Raw genomic sequence first — 19,995 nt, forward strand, 5'->3', positions numbered from 1 at the left:
CAGTATACCTATATAAGGTGTACTTACCATGAATGGAGCTTGCAGGACTGGAAGTTGCTATGGGTGAATCATTGAGTGAGTTATGAGTAAATGTGAAGGCCTAGCATATTATTGCACATGACTGTAGACTTTATAAACACTGTACACTTAGGCTACATGAAATTTATTTAAAAAAATTTTTTTTAATTTAAAAAAATATCACTGTCTTCCACTTCCATATCTTGTCCCACTGGAAGCTCTTCAGGGACAATAAAATGTGTGGAGCTGTCATTCATATGATAGCAGTACCTTCTGCTGGAATATCTTTTGAAGGATCTGCTTGAGGCTGTTTTACAGTTAACTTTTTTTTTTACATAAGTAGGAGTACACTCTAAAACAATAAAAGTATAGTAAATACATAAACAAGTAACATAGTCATTTATTGTTATTGTCAAGCATTATGTACTGTACTTAATTGTTTTATATGACTGGCAGTGCAGCCATAGTTTCATCACCACGTACATGTGAGTAATGTGTTGTACTGCGGTATGATGTCAGCTACAGAGTCACTAGGTGATAGGAATTTTTCAGCTCCATTATAATCTTATGGGGCCACTGTTGTATATGCAGTCCATTTTTGACTGAAATGTTATGCAGTGCATGACTGTAATATAATCATGGTGCAGTACTCTAAGAGTTAAGGCACCTTTTTATTGTAGATTATATCACAGACAGAAAACTGCATAAATACATAAGTAATGCAATGACATCTTTTACAAAACAACAACCTTTTAACCACTACCCAGATCAAGAAATAAATCTTTGCCAGCCACTGCAGAAGCCTTCCACATGGCCCTTCCCAGTCACAGCCCCTTTCCTCTCACCTAGAAGTAATTGTTATCCTGACTTCTGTATAATCACATCTTTGTGTTTCCTATAATTTCATCACCCAAATGTGCATTCCTGAAAACTATAATTTAGTTGTGTTTGTGGTTTTTTTTTTATCTAAGTCTCTTAACCTACATATCCCCCTGCCACCTCCCTTTTCCCTTTCTTTCTTACAGTTTATTCCCCGAAGCAGCCAGTTATTTTGACCTGTACAGATTCCGTAGTCTAGATTATGCTGATTGCATAATTTTTCTTCATCCTTTGTATTTCCCATAAATTGGTAGTTGGATCTAAAACCTTGATCAAATTTAGGTTTTGCTTTGAGTTTTGTTTTTTTCCACTTCCTAGGAGTTAGCGTGGTGTATTCACCATCAGGAGATATTTAAGGCCAGGCATGGTGGTTCTCACCTGTAATCCCAGCACTTTGGGAGGCCAAGGCAGGAGGATAACTTGAGCCCAGGAGTTTGAGACCAGTCTGGGCAACGTAATGAGACCCTGTCTCTGTAAAAAGTAAAAAACATTAGGCAGGTGTGGTGGTGCATGCCTGTAGTTCCAGCTACTGAGGTGGGAGGATCACTTCAGCCTAGGAGATTGAGGCTGCACTGAACCGTGATGGCACCATGCACTCCAGCCTGGGCAACAGAGCAAGATTCTATCTTGCAAAAAAGAGAGTTATGGTGTCTAGTTTTCTCTCTTTTTATGATTTTAGCAGCCACTGATGCTTGACACTTAGATAGATCAGTGAATGTATTAAAGCTTGCAATGTGGTGATATTTGAATTCTGTTATTTCTTCACTTATAAGGTGGAATGCTTCCACAGAAAGAAACCTTTTCTTTTCTACTATCTGGTTAATAGTTGTACCTAGTGGTGCAATTCAATTAGGAAAAGTTGGATATTTGCTTCTTTATTTTCCAATTATCAAAATAATATGTTAATTTCCTGTTATTATCTGAAAGTGACCAGTGAGTTCTTCTTGTCATTATGAACCTTTTGATTTAATTATTTGTGCTTCAGTTTATTATAGCTGTTGTCCTTATTTTTGCTCAATTGTCCCATCTTGGACCAATGGGAGCCTCTTTAAGCTGGCTCCTTAGTGCTTTTGACATGGCTTTAGTGATCTTTGATAGCTTCCTTGCTGTCTGTAGTAATATGTTCCAGGCTCCTCTTAGACATTTCCTGACCCAGATCTAGAATCAGCTTTTTTTCCTAAGAAGAGGTTACTTCCTTTTATTGGAAAATGGTATTTCAAGATCACAGTTGGAATTTAGGGATGCTCATTGCTACTAGGTTGGCCGTTGTTTCTAGGCTTTTCTTATGGCCAGAGCCAGGATATGCATACTGACACTTCCAATCCATATACAAGATTTTGAGATTTTTTAAATTATCATATTCTATTTACATCTGTATCTCCTTGTATCCCATACTGATAATCCTGATTCTCAAAGACACAGTTGATGGTCAAATTAGAGTATCACGGAAATATTCAGTTGCGTTATCCCAGTTTACACACTCAGTGTTCTCCAAATAATAATACAAATATCTCTACTATTAATATGATTACTGAAAATAGTTAAATTTTTTTCACATAGGCTCTTTCCATTCTTCCTTATTTTTTGGTTGTACTGTATCTGTGTTGTCAGAGCATATTGATACAGGCATGCCTCATTTTATTGCACTTCACTTTTTTGTGCTTTGGAGGTAATGTGTTTTTTACAAATTGAAAGTTTGTGGCAACCCTGCATTGAGCAAGTCTATTGAAGCCATTTTACCAACAGCATGTGCTCACTTCATATCTCTGTATCATATTATGGTAATTCTCCTGATATTTCAAACTTTTTCATTATCGTATCTGTTATGATGATCTGTGATTGGACATCTTTGTTTTTACTATTGTAATTGTTTTGGGGTGCCATGAAATTCAAAAGCTAGGTTTCTTGTGCCAGTTAGCCAAGTTGTGAATGCAAAGGAAATGTTCTTGAAGGAAAACTGCCCCTTCAGTAAACACAAGAATGATAAGAAACAGCCTTATGGCTGATAGGGAGAAAGTCTGAGTGGTCTGGATAGAAGATCAAACCAGCTGCAACATTCCCTTAAGCTAAAACCTAATCCAGAGCAAGATCCTAACTCTTCAGTTCTATGAAGGCTGAGAGAGGTGAGGAAGCTGTAGAAGAAAAGTTTGAGATTAGCAGAGGTTGGTTCATGAGGTTTAAGGAAAGCAGCCATCTCTATAATATGAAATTGCGAGGTGAAACAGCAAGTACTGATGTGGAAGCTACAGCAAGTTATCTGGAAGATCTAGCTAAGATAATCCTTAAAGGTGGGCTATGCTAAACAACAGGTTTTCAATGTAGACAAAACAGCTATCTATTGGAAGAAGATGCCACCTAGCCCTTTCGTAGCTAGAGAAGATAAGTAAATGCCTTGCTTCAAAGAACAGTCTGACTCTTTTGTTAGGGGATAATGCAGCAAGCAGTTTTAAGTTGAAGCCGATACTCATTTACCATAGTGAAAATCCTAGGGCCTTTAAGAATTATGCTAAATTTACTCTGCCTACATGTAAATGGAACAATAAAACCTGGATAGCAGCACCTCTGTTTACAGCATCATTTATTGGATATTTTAATACCACTGTTGGGACCTACAGCTCTGAAAAAAGATTCCTTTCAAAATGTTACTGCTCATTGTCAATGCACCTGGTCACCCAAGAGCTCTAGTGGAGATGTACAAGGAGATTAATGTTGTTTTCATGACTGCTTATACAGCATCCTTTCTGCAGCCCATGGATTAAGCAGTAATTTTGACTTTCAAAGCCTATTATTTAACATACATTTTGGAAGGCTGTAGTTTCCATAGATAGTTATCCCTGTGATGCATCTGGGTTAAATAAATAGAAAACCTTCTGGAAAGGATTCAGTACTCTAGGTGCCATTAAGAACATTTGTGATTCATAGAAGAAGGTCAGAATATCCACATTAATGGGATTTTGGAAGAAATTATTCCAACCCTCATGGACAACTTTGAGGGGTTCAGGATTTCAGTGGAGGAAGTAACTGATGTGATAGAAATAGCAAGAGAACTAGAAGTGGAATCTGAAGATACGACAGAATTGCTTCAATGTCATAATAAAACTTGAAAGGATGGCCAGGTGCGGTGGCTCACGCCTGTGATCCCAGCACTTTGGGAGGCTGAGGCGGGCAGATCACGAGGTCAGGAGATCGAGACCATCCTGGCCAACATGGTGAAACCCTATCTTTACTAAAATATAAAAAATTAGCCTGGCGTGGTGGCATGCACCTGTAGTCCCAGCTACTCAGGAGGCCGAGACAGGGGAATTGCTTGAACCTGGGAGGCGGAGGTTGCAGTGAGCCGAGATCACATCATTGCACTCCAGCCTGGCAACAGAGTGAGACTGCATCACAAAAAAAAAAAAAAAAAAAAAAAAACTTGAAAGGATGAAGAGTTGCCTCTTACACATGAGCAAAGAAACTGATTTCTTCAGATAGAATCTACTCTTGGTGAAGTTGATGTGAACATTGTTAAATGACAACAAAGGATTTACAATATTGTGTAAACTTGGTTGATGTGACAAGATTTGAGAGGATTGATTGACTCCAATTTTGAAAGTTCTATTGTGTAAAATGCCATTAAACAGCATAGAATGGCATAGAGAACTTTTTGTGAAAGGAAGAGTTAATCACTATGGCAAACTTCAATGCTGTCTTATTTTAATACATTGCCACAGCCACCCCAGCCTTCAGCAACCACCGCCCTGTTCGTTCAGCAGCCATTAACATGGAGGCAAGACCCTCAACCAGCAAAAGGATGAACATTTTTTAGCAATAAAGTATTTTAAAAACCAAGGTATGTCCATTGATTTTTTTTTTTTAGACATAATGCCATTGGATACTTGATAGACTACATAGTATAGTGTAAACGTAACTTTTATGTGCACTGGGAAACCAAAATGTTCACATGACCCACTTTATTGCCTATTAGCTTTATTGCAGTAGTCTGGAACTGAATGCAAAGTGTCTCTGAGGATACACTACTATGTGTTCTTTCCCTTTTAACTCTCATTTAGTCCTAGTTCTGCAAGTAAATCCATATTGAATGCTCACTACCTCTTTTTAGGTCACTGGCTTTATAGTCATTCTTCTTGTCCAGAGCTTGTTCTGTAGTAAATTCCTCAGGAAGGGCTCATGGAGCAATAATCTCTGAATTGTTTCATGTTGCAAACAGTTTGTCTGTGACCTTTGTACTTGAAAATTTGTCTGGATGTAAAACCCTAGGTTCACATTTTCTCTTCTTGAATATCTTGAATATGTTACTCTATTGTTTTCTGACATTGAGGGTTGTTAACAGAGTCTGTGGCTAATCTCATTTGCTTTTCCCTTTTGAATGACTTGGTCTTCCATGTATCCAAAGGATTTTTTTTTTTCCACATTAAAAAAAATTCTAGGCTGGGTGCAGTTGCTCATACCTATAATCCCAGCTCTTTGGGAGGCTGAGGTGGGCAGATCACTTGAGGTCAGGAGTTTGAGACCAGCCTGGCCAACATGGTGAAACCCTGTTTCTACTAAAAATACAAAAATTAGCCAGGTGTGGTGGCATGTGCATGTGGTCCCAGCTGCTCAGGAGGCTGATACAGGAGAACGTGGGAGGTAGAGGTTGCAGTGAACTGATTGTGCTACTGCACTCCAGCCTGGGCAACAGAGCAAGACTATCAAAAATAAAAAATACTCTGTTTTGTTTGAATATATGAAATTGTATATTTGTATATAATTTGTATATTAGCTTTCATGTTTTATCTGTTGTGTTTATTTGCTCTTGTACTTTTAATGGCTTCATATTCAATTTTGAAATTATTTTTCTTTCTAAATTTCTAATTATTTTATCACCACATTTGTAAGTTTAAAAAATATTGTTTTATGCTGTGAGTTTATGTCTAGCATTGGCTTCTTGTACTTCTTTTAGAGACAGGCTCTCACTGTGTTCCCCAGGTTGGAATGCAGTGGCTATTCACAGGTGCAATCACAGCTCCCTGCAGCCTTGAACTCCTGGCCTCAAGTGATTCTCTAGCCTCAGCCTCCCAAGTAGCTGGGATTGCAGGCACACACCACTGTGCCTGGCTAGCATTGCTTCTTAATTTTTTCTGGATTATTTTGACATCGTAGGTTATAGTTTTTATATCTTGTAGGAATGTGTTTCTCACATGCTTTCATTGTCTGTAGGGATGTTATTTTTATTCTTGCATTTTTTCTTATAATGTTATAAAAGATTTAACTTTGATACTATTCCATTGTTTGCTTTTCTTTTTTTGTCTGAAATTAATTTTTTCGACTTTTAGAAGAGGAAGTTTGATTTAGGATAACTTTTCTAATTTATGCTCTACAGCACCCTCTTCTGTTGTTTTCATGTAGTGTTTGAAAATTCTGTTTACTGTCTGAGATCTCTAGGCTGTTTCTTTCTTACCCTTTGTTCCTGTGGTCTCACATAATATTCTGTTCCCTGCAGCTTCTCTTCGCAGGAGGCTCTGTTCTGAAAGGGAGCTTTAACTGGTTAATTTTGAGTCTTCAAGGGTCCAGGCTGCTCCACCCCCAATAGACCTTACCTTGAACTCCTTGTGCTTGCTTACAATGCTGTTTATTGGACTGTGTGGAATGCCTCCCAGTTCAGCTGCTGCTCTCAAATTGGTCCTTTAAGCTTTCCAGTGAGTTCTTTTAGTGATGTAGGGATCTTCCCGAGGTGCATAAGATACCCTGTTACTTCACTCTGCTACCTTTCGGGTCTTGTAGCTGTTGGTAGGTTGTTACCTCCTATTCATATTTTGGGATTTGTAGAAATACTTTGTCATCTAGTTTTCTAGTTTTGTTGTATGTGTTGTCCATGGGTTTTGGGTTTTGCTATCCTAGTTGCTCAGTCAGGTTTTTTCTTGGGAGGTGGAGGATGGGTTCAAGGAGCTTCAAAATAATCCCATTTATCTCAAATCACTAGAATAAAGATAGAATTTTTAATAAATGCCAGTAGGATAATTGGTTAGCCATTGGAAACGTGATAAAATGAGATCTACATCTCATACCATATGTAAGGATAAATCCATTAAAGTATACAAGTGTCAGAGAAAAACATGGGTGGATTCCTCTATAACCTGGGTGTAGGGAAAGCTTTTGTAAGTGTGACTCAAAAATCCAGATGCAACAAAAGAAAATACTGATACATTTGACTATATAAAATTAAAAAGCTTCTGTGTGGTAAAAACCCACCATAACAAAAGACAAATGACAAACTTATAGAACGTATCTGTAATATGTATCACAGATAAAGGGCTAATAAGTATATAAATGATTCTTAAACATGTGATTAACTTCACTTAAAATATAAGAAATGCAAATTTAATCTATACTAAGATACTGTTTCACATATTACATTGGCAAAAACTTAAAAATGTAACAATATACTTTATTGGTGAGGCTGTGAAGAAACTGGAACTCTCTTACAATGCGGAGGTACAGTCTTTGTGGAGGGGAATTTGACTATAGCTAACAAAACTGCATATGCATTTATGTATTGACTCAGCAGTCCCACTGAGGATACAGCTCTGAAAGTGTGCAAATACAGATGTGTAGGGTTATTCATTGGAGTATTTCTTGTTATTACAAACTACTGAAGACAACCTAAATGCCCATACATACACAAGACGTGGTTGAATAAACTATGGCACTTACACACAATGGAGGGTTATAGAGCTGTGAAGAAAAATAGATGCTTTCTATGGACTGACAGTGATTTCTAGGAAACATTAAGTGAAAAGTACAAAAGACTAGGTATGCTATCTTTTATGTAAGAAAGAAGGGAAAATCAAATAAATATGTTATTTGCTCATTTTGTACAAAAAGAAACAAGATGGATAAATAAGGAAATGATGAAACTGGTTACTTAGAGGGTATGAGTAAGAACAGGGTCAAAAGGAAGGGGTGGTTAAAAAGGGTAAGAGGACATTATTGGGATAATCAGAGAAATTGGAATAAGGTCTGATTAGTTTTAGTATTCTATCCATGTTAATTTCATGATTTTGATAATTGCACTATAGTTATATAAGAGAAAGTCTTTGTTTTTAGAATATAAACACTGAAGTATTTAGCAGTAACTTAATCTCAGGTGGCTTAGGAAAAAATGCATGTGTCTATATATAGAGAAGAATAAAGCAAATTTGGTAGAACATTAATTAGGAAATCTAGATGGAAGGCATAGAGAATTCAGCGTATTATTCTAGCAGATTTTCAGTATGTTTGCAATCATATCAGAATTAAAAGTTTATTTTAAAAATACTGTGCAATTGCTATAAGATGTTTTCCCAGAATTCCCTCTGTAAGATGACTTATGTGGCTCTTCTGCCTTTTTTCTAAAGGACTTCCATATTTTTATGGAACATTATTTTATAGTTGCTGTGGAGGAACCCAATTTTATGAGTGTAGTGAATCTTATAAACAAGTTATGAAATGTGCTTTAGTTATCAACTTTTGCATTGGTATTGTATATAATTTTTAAAATAATCTTTACATTAAAAAATGGTTTAAATGTATTTAGGAGGTATAAGTGCAGATTTCTTACATGCATATATTACATAGCAGTGAAGTCTGTGCTTTTAGTGTAGCCATCACCTGAATAGTGAACGTTCTACCCAGTAGATAATTTTTCAACCCTCACCCCACCACCCTCCCACCTTTTGTAATCTGCAGTGTCTGTTATTCCACTCTGTATGTCTGTGTGTACACATCATTAAGCTCCCACTTATAAGTGAGAACATTTGATGTTTGACTTTCTGTTTCGAAGTTATTTCGTGGGATAATAGCCTCCAGTTCTGTTCATGTTGCTGTGAAAGACATGATTTCATTCTTTTTTATGGCTGACTAGTATTCCATGGTATATATGTACCACATTTTTCTTATCCAGTCCTCCATTGATGGGCACTTAGGTTGATTCCATATCTTTACTTTGTGAATAGTGCTGTGATAAACATACCAGTGCAGGTATCTTTTTTATATATATTTTTCTTTCCCTTTGGATATATACCAAATAGGGGGATTACTGGATGGAATGGTAGTTCTGTTTTTAGTTCTTTGAGAAATCACCATACTGTTTTCCATAAAGATGGTAATAATTTATATTCTCACCACAGTGTGTAAGCATTCCATTTTCTCCACATCCTTGCCAACATCTGTTGTTTTCTGACTTTTTAATAATAGCCATTTTGACTGGTATAAGATGACATCTCTTTGTGGTTTTAGTTTGCATATTGCTGATGATTAGTGGTGTTGAACATTTTTTCATGTTTTTGGCCCCTTTGTATGTCTTCTTTTGAAAAATGTCTGTTCATATTCTTTTCCCACTTTTTAGTAGGGTTACTTGTTTTTTTCTTGTTGAGCTGAGTTCCTTGTGTATTCTGGATATTAGCCCTTTATTGGATGCATAGTTTGCAGGTATTTTTTGCCATTCTGTAGGTTGTCTGTTTACTCCATAGACTGTTTCTTTTGCTGTGTAGAAGCTTTTTAATTTAAGTCTCATTTGTCTATTTTTGTTTTTGTTGTGCTTGGTTTTGGGACTTGGTCATAAATTCTTTGCCTAGGCCAATGTCTAGAAGAACTTTCCTCTTGTTTTATAAACAAGTTATGAAATGTGCTTATCAGCTTCTGGGATTTGTGTAGTTTTAGGTCGTACGATAAGATCATTAATCCATCTTGAGTTAATTTTTGTGTGTGGTGAGAGGTAGGGGTCCAGTTTCGTTCTACATATGCCTATCTAATTTTCCCAGCACTGTTTATTGAATGGGGTGTCCTTTCCCCAGTGCATATTTTTGTCGACTTTGTAGAAGATCAGTTGGTTGTAGGTGTGTGATTTTATTTCAGGGTTCTGTATTGTGTTTGTATAGAAATTTTAGAATTTGCATTTTGGGATTTTGGTGGAGATTGCTTCTGATGTTTAGATCACTTTCTAATATTGGTTATATTGCCATCTTTTTTTGGATCAGTCTTGCCATGAGCTTATAAAATGTGTTAATTTTTCCAAAAATTAAACTTTTAGTGTAGTTTTCTCTCATGTCTTTTTTATTTCATTATTTTTTGCTTCTGTGTTTTTATATTTTTCGGCTGGGCATGGTGGCTCACGCCTGTAATCCCAGCACTTTGGGATGTCGAGGCAGGCAGACCATGAGGTCAAGAGATCGAGACCATCCTGGCCAACATGGTGAAACCTCGTCTCTACTAAAAATACAAAAATTAGCTGGGTGTGGTGGTGCGCGCCTGTAGTCCAAGCTACTTGGGAGGCTGAGGCAGGAGAATCGCTTGAAACCGGGAGGCAGAGGTTGCATTGAGCTGAGATTGTGCCACTGTACTCCAGCCTGGGCAGCAGAGCGAGACTCCATCTCAAAAAAAAAAAAAAATGGAGTCCCACTGTGTTGTCTGGGCTGGTCTCAAACTCCTGGACTCAAGCAGTTTTTCTGCCTTGGCCTCCTAAAGTGCTGTGATTACAGGTGTGCACCTGGCCATTTTTATTTATTTTAAATTATTTTAGGCAGTGGACAACATGCTGAACCTTCTTTTTAAATATATGCATTTAAGATTATAAAGGTCTTTGTGAACATTGCTTTAGTTGGAGCCTGCAGATTTTTTTGTTATGTAAACCTTTTCATTTTGTAAGTGTGTTGTTACATATATTATTCATTTCAAAATATTTTCTGATTTCTTTGACCCATGACTTTTCACCACCCTAAAGTTCAGTGGTTTCAACGATTATCTTTTACCCTCAGTTCTGTGGGTGGCTAGGCACTTCCTCTGCTGGTTTTGTCTAGGTTCACTTGTAAGACTGTTGATTTCTTTTTTCCATTATTTCATTTTTTTTTGGGAACAGGCCCCCAAAACTGGCCATAAACAAAATCTCTGCAGCACTGTGACATGTTTGTGATGGCCACGATGCCCATGCTGAAGGTTGTGGGTTTACCGGAATGAGGGCAAGGGATACCTGGCCCACCCAGGGTGGAAAACTGTTTAAGGCTTTCTTAAACCACAAACAATAGCATGAGCGATCTGTGCCTTAAGGACGTGTTCCTGCTGCAGATAACTAGCCAGACCCATCCCCTTGTTTTGGCTCATCCCTTTATTTCCCGTAAGAAATGCTTTCAGTTAATCTATAATCTGTAGAAACAATGCTTATACTGGCTTGCTATCAATAAATATGTGGGTAAATCTCTGGGGCTGTCAGCTCTGAAGGCTGTGAGACCCCTGATTTCCCACTCCACACTCTATATTTCTGTGTATGTGTGTCTGTAATTCCTGTAGCGCCACTGGGTTAAGGTCTCCACGACCGAGCTGGTCTCGGCAAGTGGCACCCATACATGGGGCTCGAACCCAGGTTGAAGGGTCGACGGAATGGAGAACATGGAACTAAGCAGGAGGACACCCAAGTACGGTTAAGCAGTCCCCGTGGTGGGTAAGGAGGGGAGCTCGGAAGCATCAGGGTAACATTGGGACAAGTGTGGGCTCTGGTTCGTTCCACCTTGGAACCTTTTCACACTGAGGAGGAGGAAGGAGAGTATAACAAAGTAACAGAGCAGGTTTGTTTGCCACCTAAAGCAAAAGCAGCAAAGGAGGAAGAGGTTCATCCCTATCCTTCTGCACCCCCTCATTTTGAAGAAAAAGAGTGGCCAGACCCTCCAAATCTTTCTTTTCCAGAGGGCACTGGGCGAAAAGTAGTTGCCCCAATGACTATTCGAGCAGCGCCTCTTTAGTGCTGTAAAACAGGGACCAAAAGAACTGTACATGGATTTTATAGCTCAGTTACAGGAGTCTCTTAAAAAGCTGATTGCAGATTCAGCTGCTCAGGATATAGTATTGCGGTTATTAGCTTTTGGCAATGCTAATCCCAAGTGCCAGGCTGCTCTGCGACCTATTAGAGGGAAAGTACATTTAGTTGATTATATCAAGGCCTGTGATGGTGTTGGAGGTAATCTGCATAAGGCTACTCTGCTAGCCCAAGCAATGGCAGGACTGAGAGTGGGTAAAGGAAATACTCCATTTCCTGGAGCTTGTTTTAACTGTGGGAAGCATGGTCATACTAAAAAAAGAATGTAGAAAAAATCAGCGAGTCAGGCTGCCAGATAGGGGAAAAAAGAAAACTGCTGAGCCTGAAATATGTCCAAAATGTAAAAAAGGAAAACATTGGGCTAATCAGTGTCACTCTAACTTTGATAAAGATGGGAACCCAATTTCAGGCCCCATTCCAAACGGGGGCATTTCTGGCTCAGGCCATTCCCTCACCCCTGTGCAATGTCTGTCCCCTGCCACAGCTGGTAGTGCCGTGGTAGATTTATGCTGCACAAAAGCTGTGAGCCTTCTGCCTGGGGAACCCCTGCAAAAGGTCCCAATAGGAGTCTGTGGACTCTTGCCAGCGGGGACAATAGGATTACTTCTAGAAAGGTCTAATTTAAATTTAAAAGGAGTACAAATACATACAGGAGTCATTGATTCAGATTACAATGGAGAAATTCAAATTGTTATATCTACTTCTGTTCCCTGGAAAGCAGAGCCAGGAGAGTGCATAGCACAGCTCCTGCTTGTGCTGTATGTGGAAATGGGGAAAAGTGAAATTAAACAGGAGGATTTGGAAGCACAAATAAACAAGGCAAAGCAGCTTATTGGGTGAATCAAATTCCTGATAAATGTCCTACCTGTGAAATAACTATTCAGGGAAAGAAATTTAAGGGTTTGGTAGATACAGGAGTGGACATTTCAGTCATTTCTCTATAGCACTGGCTGTCTGCTTGGCCAATTCAACCCATTCAATTTAACATAGTTGGAGTTGGTAAAGCCCCTGAAGTATATCAAAGTAGTTATATTTTGCATTGTGAAGGGCCCAATGGACAACCTGGGACTATTCAACCAATTATAACTTCTGTACCTATAAATCTATGGGGAAGAGATTTATTACAATAATGGGGAGCACAAATTCTAATTCCAGAGCAGTTAGCCCTCAATGTCAACATATGATGCATGAAATTGGGTATGTCCCTGGTATGGGACTAGGAAAAAATTTGCAAGGTTTGAAGGAACTGCTTTAAGTGGAAAGACAAAGTTCCTGCCAAGGTTTAGGATATCATTTTTGATGGCGGCCATTGTTAAGCCTCTAGAACCTATACCTTTAAAATGGTTAACAGATAAGCCAATTTGGACAGAACAATGGCCACTAAGTAAAGAGAAACTGGAGGCTTTAGAGGACGTCGTTAATGAACAATTAGAAGAAGGACACATAGCTCCAACATTTTCCCCTTGGAATTCGCCAGTTTTTGTAATTAAGAAAAAAATCAGGTAAATGGAGAATGTTAACTGATTTAAGAGCCATTAATTCAGTTATACAATCTATGGGAGCGTTGCAGCCAGGATTGCCTTCTCCTGCTATGATTCAAAAAAATTGGCCTTTAATAGTCATAGATTTAAAAGACTGTTTCTTTACTATTCCCTTAGCTGAGCAGTACTGTGAACGGTTTGCATTCACAATTCCTGCAGTAAACAACCTGCAGCCTGCTAAGCGTTTTCATTGGAAAGTGTTGCCACAGGGCATGTTAAACAGTCCAACAATTTGCCAGACTTATGTAGGGCAAGCAATTGAACCTATTGGTAAAAAATTTTCACAGTGTTACATTATTCGTTATATGGACAATATACTTTGTGCTGCCCCCTCTCGAGAAACATTACTGCAATGTTATGATCACTTGCAAAATTCAATTTCTGGTGCTGGTTTAATTATAGCTCCTGACAAAATTCAGACCACTACTTCTTACTCCTACTTGGGGACCTTAGTAAATTACATTACCATTGTGCCACAGAAAGTTACCATACGTAGGGATCAATTGAAAACATTAAATGACTTTCAAAAATTACTAGGGGACATTATGGATGCGACCTGCTCTAGGCATTCCTACCTATGCCATGAGTGATCTATTTTCTATCCTTAGAGGAGATCCTAGTCTCACTAGCCCTTGGCAATTAACAAAAGAAGCTGAGGCAGAGCTTCAGCTAATCAAAAAGCAAGTCCATAAAGCTCAAATAAATAGAATAGATCCAGAGAAGATTCTAGATTTGCCAATTTTTCCAACTCAGCATTCACCTACTGGTGTTATTGTCTAAGAGCAGGACTTAGTAGAGTGGCTTTTTCTTCCACATGCTAATTCAGGGACTCCTTATTTGGATCAAATTGCTACTATAATAGGAAATGGGAGAACTCGGATTGTTAGATTACATGGATATGATCCTGGAAAAATTGTTGTCCCTCTCACGAAGGCACAAATACAGCAAGCTTTTATAAATAGTCTTACTTGGCAAACCCATTTAGTTCACTTTGTGGGTATTCTCGATAATCATTTTCCTAAAACGAAACTGTTCCAATTTTTGAAATGAACTAATTGGATCCTCCCTAGAATAACTAAGTTTAAACCAATTGAAGGTGCTGAGAATGTTTTTAGAGATGGGTCTAGTAATGGTAAAGCTTCTTATTCTGGATCAAAAGGTAAAGTTTTCCAGACGCCCTATACTTCAGCTCAAAAAGCGGAGCTTGTAGCTGTAATTGAGGTATTTACTGCTTTTAATATGCCTATTAATGTGATTTCTGATTCTTCATACATGGTTCATTCCACACAATTAATTGAAAATGCTCAGTTATGATTTCTTCTGCCTGTGTTAAATGTCACCTTTCGCAGTGTATTTCGGTGATGGGCATTCCAGCTTCTATTAAAACAGATAATGCCCCAGGCTATACTAGCCAAGCTCTAGCTGCATTTTTCTCTATATGGAATATTAAACACATTACTGGTATCCCATATAATTCTCAAGGACAGCCATAGTGGAAAGAATGAATCTGTCCCTGAAATAGCAGTTGCAAAAGCAGAGGGGGGTAAACAGGGACTACGGGACACCCCATATGCAATTGAATCTAGCATTATTAACTTTAAATTTTTTTGGCATGCCTAAAGGCTAGATGCTATCAGCGACTGAACAGCATCTACAGAAACCAGCTGCAAAGACAGAAGCAGAACAACTGGTTTGGTGGAGAGATCTGATAACAAAAAGTTGGGAAATAGGTAAAATAATAACTTGGGGTAGAGGTTATGCTTGTGTTTCTCCAGGACTGAATCAACAGCTGATTTGGATACCATTAAGACACCTGAAACCTTATTATGAGCCAGATGCCAAGGAAGAGATTCTGGGAGGATGCCAAGGACCCCCTAGTTGCAGCCATGTCGAGACTGACGCTGAGGAGGACCCCAACTGTCACGAGCAACACCCGTTGAACACAGCCACCTACTTTTGGACAGATCAAGAAGCTGTCACAGATGGCAGAATAAAAACCTGAGGAAAGCAGGACAACCAGTCACAATGAGTAATTTGATGGTAGCTATGATAGCAGTGATTACCATTGCCGTGAGTATTCCTTCAACAATGGCTGACACAGAGAACAATTGTACTTATTGGGCGTATTTATCAATCTTGGCTGGCAATAATGCCTGGATATAATCACTCTATGACACAGTTACACATGCTTTCTGATCTCAGTATTTACCATAATGAATCTGCTCCCATAATTGAGGCGTAACGCCCTCAAAAACCTATTTGTAAACAAAATTGAACCTGGCCAGAAAAAATGAATGTACTTGTTTAGGAAGATTGCACTGCAGAACAGGCAGAGGTACTGCACAGTGATTCCTATGGAATCATTATTGATTGGTCCCCTAAGGGGATGTTTAGCTTGAATTGCATCTCTCAGTCTGCATGCCACAGCCACACTATATTCAGCTGGTCTGAACAAAATGGTCAGATGGTAGAAATGGTAAGAAGTATGGCAAGAGTTCCTATTATCTGGAAACACGGCAGTATGGTGGCACCTCAACCTCAATTGATATGGCCTGCTATAGGAGCTAAACATAAGGATTTGTGGAAACTATTAATGGCTCTTAACAAGATCAAAATTTGGGAAAGAATAAAAAAGCATCTAGAAGGACACTCTACAAACTTGTCTTTGGGTATTGCAAAATTAAAAGAACGAATATTTAAAGCATCCCAGGCACACCTGACCTTAATGCCAGGAACTGGAGTGCTTGAAGGAGCTACAGACAGATTAGCAGCTAGTAACCCATTAAAATGGATAAAAACACTTGGAAGCTCTGTGGTTTCACTGATGATTGTGCTTTTAATCTGTGTTGTTTGTATAGTCTGCAGATGTGGGTCCCAACTGCTGCGAGAAGTATCTCACCATGACAAAGCTGCCTTTGCTTTTATTGCTTTGCAAAACAAAGAAGGGGGACATGTTGGGAACAGGCCCCCAAATCTGGCCATAAACTGGCCCCAAAACTGGCCATAAACAAAATCTTCGCAGCACTGTGACATGTTCCTGATGGCCATGATGCCCATGCTGAAGGTTGTGGGTTTACCGGAATGAGGGCAAGGAACACCTGGCCCACCCAGGGCGGAAAACCGCTTAAGGCTTTCTTAAACCACAAACAATAGCATGAGTGATCTGTGCCTTAAGGACATGTTCCTGCTGCAGATAACTAGCCAGACCCATCCCTTTGTTTCAGCCCATCCCGTTATTTCCCGTAAGAAATGCTTTTAGTTAATCTATAGAAACAATGCTTGTCACTGGCTTGCTGTCAGTAAATATGTGGGTAAATCTCTGTTTGGGGCTCTCAGCTCTGAAGGCTGTGAGACCCCTGATTTCCCACACCATACTCTATATTTCTGTGTGTGTGTGTGTCTTTAATTCCTCTAGTGCCACTGGGTTAGAGTCTCCACGACTGAGCTAATCTCGGCAATTTTTACCCCTTCTAGTAGTTTAGAAGTTATTCTCTTTTTTCTTTTACAAGTTACCCTAGAACTTTTAACATGGGTTTCACTTTTTTCAAGTCTAAACATTAATCAGTAATACTTTATCATCCTCCCAGATAGTAAAAATACTTTAGAATACTACCTTCACTGACTTTTCTCCTAATTTATGAGCATTTGTTGTGGTGTAACTTTTTCTTAGCCATGTGAAATCTCTTAAACCTATTGATTATATATTTAACTTCAATTGTATATTTTATTTTTAGAAATTTCATTTGGTTTTCTCAGATCAGTGTTACTTTTTGGTAGGTATCTTCTTGGTAGGTATCTACTTCTTGGTACCTACTTCTTGTTAGGTATCTTAAACATTTTTTTGTGTGTATTTAAAAAAACACAGTTTACGTTGTTTTATAGGATGACTCTGGAAATGCCAACTGAAATCTTGGGTTTGTTTTTGTTTTCTATAATTTCTGCTGGTCCTTGATTATGGAGTCTTAATTTCCTTGGTGCTTGATTATTTTTTATTATGGTCTGGACATTTTATTTAAAGTTACTTGTCAGAATAATTTTGAGGCTTATAATAAACATACTTTCCTTTTAAGAACAAAGTTTGCTTCTTTACCTAGGAGCATTGTCAGTCAGGGAACAACTTAAACCAAGTTCCTTGAGAACACATTCTAAATTTTTTAGAACAGCATCTTAATAAACAAAAACAACACTCACGTTTCAGATTTTATATTTTTGTTTCCCAAAGGATTTATATCACTGTATTTCCAAATCATTGTCATGTTAATGTCTTCCACATCAACATCTCTGCTCATGAACTTCAAATCTAAGCATTTTTAAAAATTGTCTTCTGAACATTTCCATATACTTAGCTTACAGAATGTGAAATCAACATGTTTACAGTGAATCCAATTACTGTTTCTCTGAATGCTTATTTTACTGTTATTCTTTATTGTAGTCAGTGAAATCACTGTCCTCCAGTCACCCAGTGTGCAAACTGCCTTTGAGACTTGGAGAAAAATACTTTGCCATTTGAGATACCAGTTTGGAGTTGATAGCTGCTAATACTTCCTCTGTCTTAAGTTTGTGGTCTTCTCTCCCTCTCATTTCCATATGCAGTTAGTTCCGAACTCTTGTTTATTCCCTTACTTGTCATTTCTAGTAATTTTCATGCTTTTTGCTTCTACTCTTATACCCACTGTGTTTGTTCAGGCATTCATCATCTCTGATCTTGGGATAATCCTTGGGTGCCTAATACATTCTAATCACTGAGGGCAAAAGTTATCAGTAAATATTATTGTCCCCACTCTTACAGATGAGGATACATCTTTCTTCAGTCACACAGCCAGTAAATGGTATAATAATAATCACTAACATCTTTTGAATCTTTACTTTATGCCAGGCTGTATTATAAGCACGTTACATGGTTTAGCTAACGGTGTTATTATCTCCATTTTTCAAATGAGAGAACTAAGGGACAGAGAGATTACATAATTTTGCCAAAAGTCACACAGCTAGCACATAGTCGAATTGGGATTCTAGTCCAGGAACTCTCTCTGGAGCCATACTTTCAACTATTACCAGGATTTGAACAGATTTAGTCTCTTTCTGAAACATATACGTTGTTTGTATATCATATTAGAATCTAATATACCCTGCTCTCTTAAGAAATCAGTTCTTTTGCTTATGGTGTTCCTTTATTGTAGAACATCGTATCATTCTTTTAATCATCTCGCCCTAAATCCTGTCTATTTTTTAAGTCTAAGTTTAGATTCCACATCATTTCTGGAGTAAAGTTTTCACCTTTTCTCCCCCTTGGGTTAACATTAGTTGCTCCTGCCTTTCATAGCACCTTGTTTAGACCATAATACTTAACTTTGTCTGATATGATTGTTGCTTATCTGTGTTTTTCTCTAGCTAGATTGTAAAATCTTTGAGGGCAAGCACCTTACCTGTTAATCTTTAAGTCCCTTATGATGTACCTGGAGAGCCTGTGGTCTGTAGTCTGTAGTAGTGTATTGATAAGTTTGTAGAGTTTCCACTTTCATATTTTCATTTTGCAATTCTATTTCCTTAATTATTCTAAATTAGTGTTTCTTAAAGTAAAAGGCAATTTTCTTTACATTCGGCTAAAATCTTAAGTTAGTGTAAAGGCCCTGTATAATTTATTCCTGCCTACTTCTGCCCATTTCTAACCTTTCTTATCTTCACTCTATATTCTGCATATTTGTTGGCTTCCTATCTTCTGTTTTCCCTCTTTTCACTGTGATAGTGCTTCTTAGTCTGTAATTCTGGTAGATCAAAAATATCTACGTTTAACACATCACCCTATGACATGGCTTTAACTACTTTTGAGCATTTTCAGTACTGAATCAACATGTGGTGTTTTTTTAAACACTTAAGCTGTCAGTGAAAGTAATATGTGTCCAAGTAGGGGTCTTTTAGTGTGAAGTTCTGGTTATATTCAAAATTAGATAAAATAATCAAGTTATTTAGAAATATTCTAGGTACTAGAAGGAATAGAGATATGACAATTACCTTTTAAAAAAACAAACAAACATGTGGATTCAAATGTAGCTGACCATCTGCACATTTATTTTGAAATGGTACCTTAAAACAATTGTCTTACCCAGTGTGTGTTGATGTATCCTTGTACTCCTCAGATTACTTGTCATAGGCAGCTGCTCTCTGGTTAACTTGGTCCAGTTGGTTTACTGCCTTGGCTCTGGCAGGTTTCCCAGTTTCATATCTGGTCACTTAGATCTTTCTGCTTTGTTGATAAAATCCAAAAGTCTTGGCCTGACTCAACTAAAAATCTTCCTTTAAAAAATGTTTTTGAAAGTAAATTTACTAACATAGTAAGCGAAACAAAGTTTAGAAGGTAAAACAAGATAGAAGTACCTACTGTGTATCAGACATAGTCTTAGGCCTGAGAAGAGATGAACAAGACATGGCCCCTGCTCTCAAGAAGCTGATGAGGGGAGAGGTATGACATACATATTGCCTAGGGAACACAGAGGATGTACCTAATATACACTGTGTGAGAGTAGAGAATGGACAGGAAGGTTTCTTAGACAGGGTCACCATGTAATTTATTACCCTAACTGGTGCAGTTTTGAGACTGAAGAGTGCAATTAATTATTATATCAGGACAACAGATGTAAACAAGGACCATTCTGGGCAAACTTAATACAGATGGCCACTTCATTCCAGGAAGATAAGTGCTGAATTTTAAAGATGAGTAGTAATCAAATA

The 19,995-nt window shown here is 38.0% G+C and overlaps 1 protein-coding gene across 4 annotated transcripts in view; it reads left to right on the forward strand.

Moving 5' to 3' along the window:
- Positions 1-19,995, forward strand: part of ABCD3 (ATP binding cassette subfamily D member 3) — a 98,556-nt gene that overhangs the window by 16,874 nt on the left and 61,687 nt on the right. Inside the window, exon 1 of one of the 4 annotated variants that reach the window (XM_063624329.1) lies at positions 14,736-15,336. The exons of the other annotated variants lie outside the window; for them this stretch is intronic. The gene's annotated coding sequence lies outside the window, so the exon portion shown is untranslated. Of the gene's footprint in view, positions 1-14,735; positions 15,337-19,995 lie in introns of those variants that run through there. 4 annotated transcript variants of the gene reach the window in all.

This window comes from Symphalangus syndactylus, chromosome 12, assembly GCF_028878055.3.
Source record: "Symphalangus syndactylus isolate Jambi chromosome 12, NHGRI_mSymSyn1-v2.1_pri, whole genome shotgun sequence".
Classification (NCBI taxonomy): Eukaryota; Metazoa; Chordata; class Mammalia; order Primates; family Hylobatidae; genus Symphalangus; species Symphalangus syndactylus.